The 5,919-nt window shown below is 33.8% G+C and overlaps 1 long non-coding RNA gene across 1 annotated transcript; it reads right to left on the bottom strand.

Annotated features, from left to right (window-relative positions):
* Window positions 1-490: 490 nt before the first annotated feature.
* LOC107086962 lies at window positions 491-3,505 on the bottom strand. Its single transcript, XR_001481328.1, has 3 exons — window positions 3,460-3,505; window positions 1,058-1,187; window positions 491-604 (listed from the first exon to the last, which is right to left on the bottom strand). It is a non-coding gene; the product is annotated as an uncharacterized LOC107086962 (long non-coding RNA).
* Window positions 3,506-5,919: the final 2,414 nt, after the last annotated feature.

The following is a 5,919-nucleotide window of genomic DNA, read 5'->3' as shown; positions in this document are numbered from 1 at the left end:
AAAAACCTTTATGGAATTGTCTGAGACTGAAGTTTTCATTTATATACAGTTAAACCAAATGCTACTAAGATAAATATAATATTGTGTGTTAGAGAGCACTTCCATTGAGACCAGAAAAGGTGTCTCTTTTATTGACATGCTAATGCTTTAAACAAAAGGCACATTTTCTAATTGTTTCCTGTGGCTTTTAAATCTTAAACCATCTCAAACATACCATCAAAAACTGTGGAGATAGTTGGTAAAAATGTTGTTTTTTTGATTATGACTTAATCTATGTCTAAAGAAACAGATTTAATTTCTCTAAGTGAATCAAAACTTATTTTTTATTATTTTCTTCATTTAAGTCTAACATTTATCAATGAACATCGTATCCAATGCTTAGTTTTGTTTCTCTTCATTTATTTTCCCTAATTTTTCTTTCTAATTCTTGTGCCACTTTTTTTCCAGAATTATTGTTTCCTTATTTTGCTTTAGCACAAAACCGACTTACCCTCTCTCCTGCTTCTCTTTACTCATGTTTTCTTTTAACTGTTCCAGCTTCTCTTCCATTTTCTTGCTCTCATTGGCCACAGTCGTTGTATCCAGTAGCAGTTTTTGCAGGTTCCTATAGAAACAAAAAACAACATGCACATATATGCAATAAGGTATCAACGATCAATCACACAAATGATCTGTTCCGTCAGATAGGACAGCGAAGCTTTTATCGATATATGTTCAATTTATCTTCTGCGCTAGCAGATCCCTGTTCTCATGGCCTAATCGATACTTTAATCAATTAGTTACTGGATCAGCGTACCGCCATGCAAGGCATTTACCCAGTCAATTATCTACAGCCGTATGAGACAGGGCACCTTTTTAATCACCTAAAAGAGATTCTGCAGGATAAAGCTTATAAGCTTATAGGCTATAACTTGGCCAGAAGTCAATTTTGTTGAAGCTTTTCTCATGATAAAATTTGAATGCCTACAGATGAGGGGCAGACACACAGCACGGTAGTCAAGGAACACTAATAGGCTTCTAGTGAATGTCCTAAATCACATTATTGATCTCATCTTACCTGGCATTGTGCTTGACAGATCCGGTCTTGTTGTTAGGAACCACAAAGTCATTTAAATTCATGCCTCTTATTTCCAGTGGCTGCAGTATTTCACCGAAGCCTTTCACTGCACTTTTGCAAAGAAACTCTCCTTCAGCAGAACAGAGATAGCATAAAACATGCAATCAAATATCTGCCGGGGTAAAACGCACACAGCAATAAATGAATAAGGACACAATGAAAAGAGTATAGATGTTTCATGAAAAAGAGATTTAACATTCAGGTCATTTTTAAAAAATGCATATGGCAGATATTAAGGTTTTCTATATTTATTTAGACAGATAAAGTCAATTTCCCTGAGGGGCAGACACTGCGTTAAACTAGCAAGAGAGACCCGTCTGCTAGAAACATAAATGGTGGCATTTTCCCAGCAAAATATGGTTTCTGGGGTCATCTGAATAGGTTTTCAGACAATAGGTGATCATCTAATTAATTGTTAATACAGGTGCTTGTGTTAAATTTTCATTTTAAACTAAACATACGCTCAATTCAGGTCACATATTTCAGAACCTAACCCTAAAACTAAGCATGATCATGTTTAAATTCTCCATTTTTCTATTTAAAATTATAACGTTTTTGTTGTTAACTTTTTTTGAGTCACAACTTTCCATATGTTCTGATTCACACTGAGAATAAAAAAAATTATTTTTTCCATATTTTCATAAGAAAAACAATGCATATCATTAATTTTATGTATTAGATAAATTTTATGTATTATATAAATAAACATAAAAAGTTACTATATTTCAATAATTCAGTACAAAAAGTGAGTCATAATATAAGTAGTATTTTTATTTATTTCGGAAAGGGAAATATTTCACTTTTCCCTTAAGTATTAATGATTGAAGCTTAAAAATTAGTGAAAATACACCAGATAAAATATCACAAAATAAAAACCTTACATAAGATCAATATTAAAAATATTAAAAAAATAAATAAAAAAAAAGAAATGTTAGGCATCTGAACAGGATGTTCATTTATTTTCAAACAGTATTTGTTTTTCCTTTTCCTGTGCTTGTTTTTGCATGTATTACAGTACACTGTAGTATAGCATGGAGGCATTCAGTCTGTGGTAGCTACTGCTAAGGTGCAATAGAAGCCCAGGTTGCTTTGATAGCAGCCTTTAGGTCATCTGAATCATTTTCTTTCATCTTCTACCTGATAATACCCTTTAGATCTCCAAATGTACTTTTCATTTTATACCACTGAGCAAAGTCCAATTCTTTTTGTTCTCCTTGGCTGAGGTAAGACACTTTATGTGGTCTATTGGTTGTTAGTTGCTGAGACATAAGGAATGCAACAGTTGCTGCCTGTTTCCTGAACAAGTCTGTCTCTGGTGGCTGTTTAGCAGTCATACCAACCAGTTCATGCTGTGTGATTCTCCCCAAACCTTTAAATTAACACTGTCTCATAATCCTCTTGAAAGTGTGGTCACCCTTGTGCCTATACCTTTTTATATCCCACTTTTCACTTTATGAAACCTGCCATCAATTTCCCTGAAGTCGCCATTCATTGTTTATGTTTTCTGTATAAAACATCTTCAAACTTTCTCAGAAAATATATATTTTTAATTTTTATGAACTGCAATACAGATACATTAAAAATACATAAAAACAACTGAAAATATAAAAAAGGAACTATAAATTTACAGTCATATGTTTATATGACTGTTTTTATATATATTTCTTTTACTAATTTTAAAGGCTGCACTTTTAAAAAAAATTAATTGTCCAAAGAGCTGTTCTAAACGCAATTTATTTTTGTTTTACACTTGTGTAAACAAAATGACAAATAAATCTGTCTAAGTCTACAGTATCATGTAGGTTAAAATAGATAATTGTTGTTGAAACGGAAAAAAAATATTATTTGAAAGAACCCTAAAAAATAAATAAATAAATAAAAGGGAAATTAAACATTTTCAACAAATAACCGTTAACGTTAAATATACAACATTTTTACCGATTTGCCTGCAAGGAAATATACCCCATTTTGAAAAAAGAAAAAGTACAAGTTTGTTCAATTTCTTTAATAATCTGTTTCCGAAACTAAAACCTAATCATTAATCTTAATCCTGCCGAGAGACAGATGTTATCCCAGCTACACTTGGATTAAAAACAAAAACTAACACTTTAGACTTTAGACAGATTTTATATTTCATTTGTTTACACAAGTGTAAAACAAAAAGACGTTTCGCTTGGAAACAGCTCACTGGACAATTTCATCTTTTTAAAAGTGCAGCCTTGAAAAATAGTAAAAATGACTGTAAATTTACACATTCATTCATTCCTTGACACGACGTACACATTATTTTTCTGAATGTTTGTTTTTGTATCATGTGTCGATGCAAAGCTGTGTTTACTTACGTTTATATTTACCGTATTTGAGTGTAATTTCCACCGACAGCTCCTGTTTCCAAACGCGGCGTTTCTGTTGGGACGTAGTCACCATGACAACCGAAGCCGGAAGTTAATTTGCATGGACAGCATACGCGCTGATATGAACTTCTACTTCCCTACGGGTGTTCGATGTCTAATCCTCAGTTTTAGACAGATTATTACTGCGTGATTTTCTTTGTTTAATAAATAAGCATGCAGTTCAAAAACATCCTTCTCCCTGATGCCTAAATAATCATGAGCAGTGGGAATTCATCGTAAATTAGGCCTCCTCTTAGCATCAAGATCAATTTAATAGCACTGACTCAAGCTTTGAACCTCACTTTTTCCTTTTTAGTATTCTTTTGGAGTTGTTTTGATTCATTGGAAATTAAAGTCTCTTGACATTTCACGTTGACAACTTTTAGAGAACAGAGGTAAAATAATTTCCCATAAGATCCAATAAAAATGCTTAGGAATTAATTTCAAAGGACCAAATCTAAAACTTGTGTCCATTAGAGAGTTTGTCTGTAGGGAAACTGCATTATGTATTTTTTCATAAACTTGCAAATTAGTTTGACTATTCCTGACTTTATGCTGTATGAAACATTTTTGCTTAACATAAAAATGTAAAACGTTTCTTTTTTTTTTATTTTGTCTGTCTTAATTCTATTAAAAATAACAACAAGAAAGAGTCCTGTTATTAATTGGCAAAGGATCTTCCTTTAATTACATCTTCTAATGATATAATAACACTCTCAGCAGGAGTTCATTGAACCCCCACCTATATAATTAACAAAAAGAAGTATGAGCTGTATACCACAATCAATTTCAAATACAGAAATTTGTTACACTAAAAGACATTTTGTTTATTTTCCTCAAATATTCTGAATAAGTTTTTAAATAAATCCATCGTGTAACACCATAATTTTCTGTATTTGTGAGTGCAAATCCTTCATCCATTTGAAATTGACTGGTCTCTCATATTTTATCTTGATTATAATTGCATTATTGATTTAATAGATAATTATTTGATAAGTATGTTTTTCTCTCAGCCTTGAAAAGTTATCAGGATATGAGTTTTGGCATTGTCCCTTGGATGCACATATAGGGATTTGGCATTATTTGTGTTCCAGCACAAAGAAAACATTCAGACAACTGCAAAAGCATTGTCAAGCTGTGCCCGAGCTTAACACTTTCTTTCAGTCCTGCAATCTTTATCACATTTCATCCACAACACAATAATGGCCCACCAAGCACACGTCCACCTCATTCCTGAATCGTGCTTTCTGTCCCTTCCCCTTTGCCTCTCTCCCTCTTCCAACGTTAGTGGCATATGACCTATTGCTCCTGCCATCAGGGAAGTGTGGGTATATGACTTATTGTGCGTGCCTGTGAGCTTGTGAGTGTGGATGGTCATTTTGGGTTGTGACCCTCCAGCTGGATTCTGTCTATGCTGCTAAACAGTTACTCCCTCCCTCTCCTGTTCTCTGTCAGATCTGCCTGAACAGACAGCCTGGCGTGTAGCGGCATACCGATGAGTAGAAAACTGAGCAGAGAGGAAGAAGGGGTGGTATGAGAATGGTGCAAGGGGCTGAGAGCGAGGTATGTGGGGCAGGCATTGTAGGAAGCCAAAAGGCACATGAAAGAGTGACACAAGAAAAAGAACAAGGGACCGGCATACTGCATGAAAGGGAAGGATACAAAAACAGAGCAGTTGCAGGAAAAGGACAAGCACTGTAGTGTGAAATGTCAGGGCTATTTAATTCATTAGAAGGCAATGATCACGGCACTGCACTGAATGTCATCTGTTGGGTTAAATCTTTTTTTCAGACAATCCAAATGCTGGGTACACAGTATACAGACTTCTTTTAAATGATTGGAAACCTTTAAAAGAAGGCATAGTCCTAGCAGTGAGAATGAAAAGAAAGTAATTACACAGCTGGAATCAAAGTAATTTCTAGAACTTCACAGAAGATAATTATGGACATTTGTTTTTCTTTTAAATGAAGAATTAGAAAATAACACTGAAAACTTGGGATTTTCCATGCATGTATTTGCCTGCTGCACTGGTATTTGAAGGAAGAACAGCAGCAGTCTCTATTAGAATTCAATGTCAGACAGATGTACTTGTTCAGGCAGCTGTGATTTTTCCATTTCCTTCCCATTTTGTGATCTTTTTCCAATGATCACATTTTTGGACTCCAGATAGACTCATACAAGGTAGACATGAGGAGAAGAAAGCACGGAATGAAAATAAATTAGATTTTTTTTTTAAAAAGATGTTACTTAAAGTTGTCTGAGGAGGAGGAATCATCTATGTCAGAATTCATAAGGATCAAACCAAAGAAATACATATATAGCACATCTGAATAATAACAAGTTATTATGTTGTTTCATATGTCTTTACTTACTGATGTTTAGCAGTTTATTTTTGTTTTATGAAAATAG

The sequence above is a fragment of the Cyprinodon variegatus genome, unplaced genomic scaffold (genome assembly GCF_000732505.1).
Source record: "Cyprinodon variegatus isolate N-32 unplaced genomic scaffold, C_variegatus-1.0 Scaffold168, whole genome shotgun sequence".
Lineage (NCBI taxonomy): Eukaryota > Metazoa > Chordata > Actinopteri > Cyprinodontiformes > Cyprinodontidae > Cyprinodon > Cyprinodon variegatus.
Note: the sequence above shows the minus strand (reverse complement) of the source record. Positions and strands in the feature narration are given on the sequence as shown.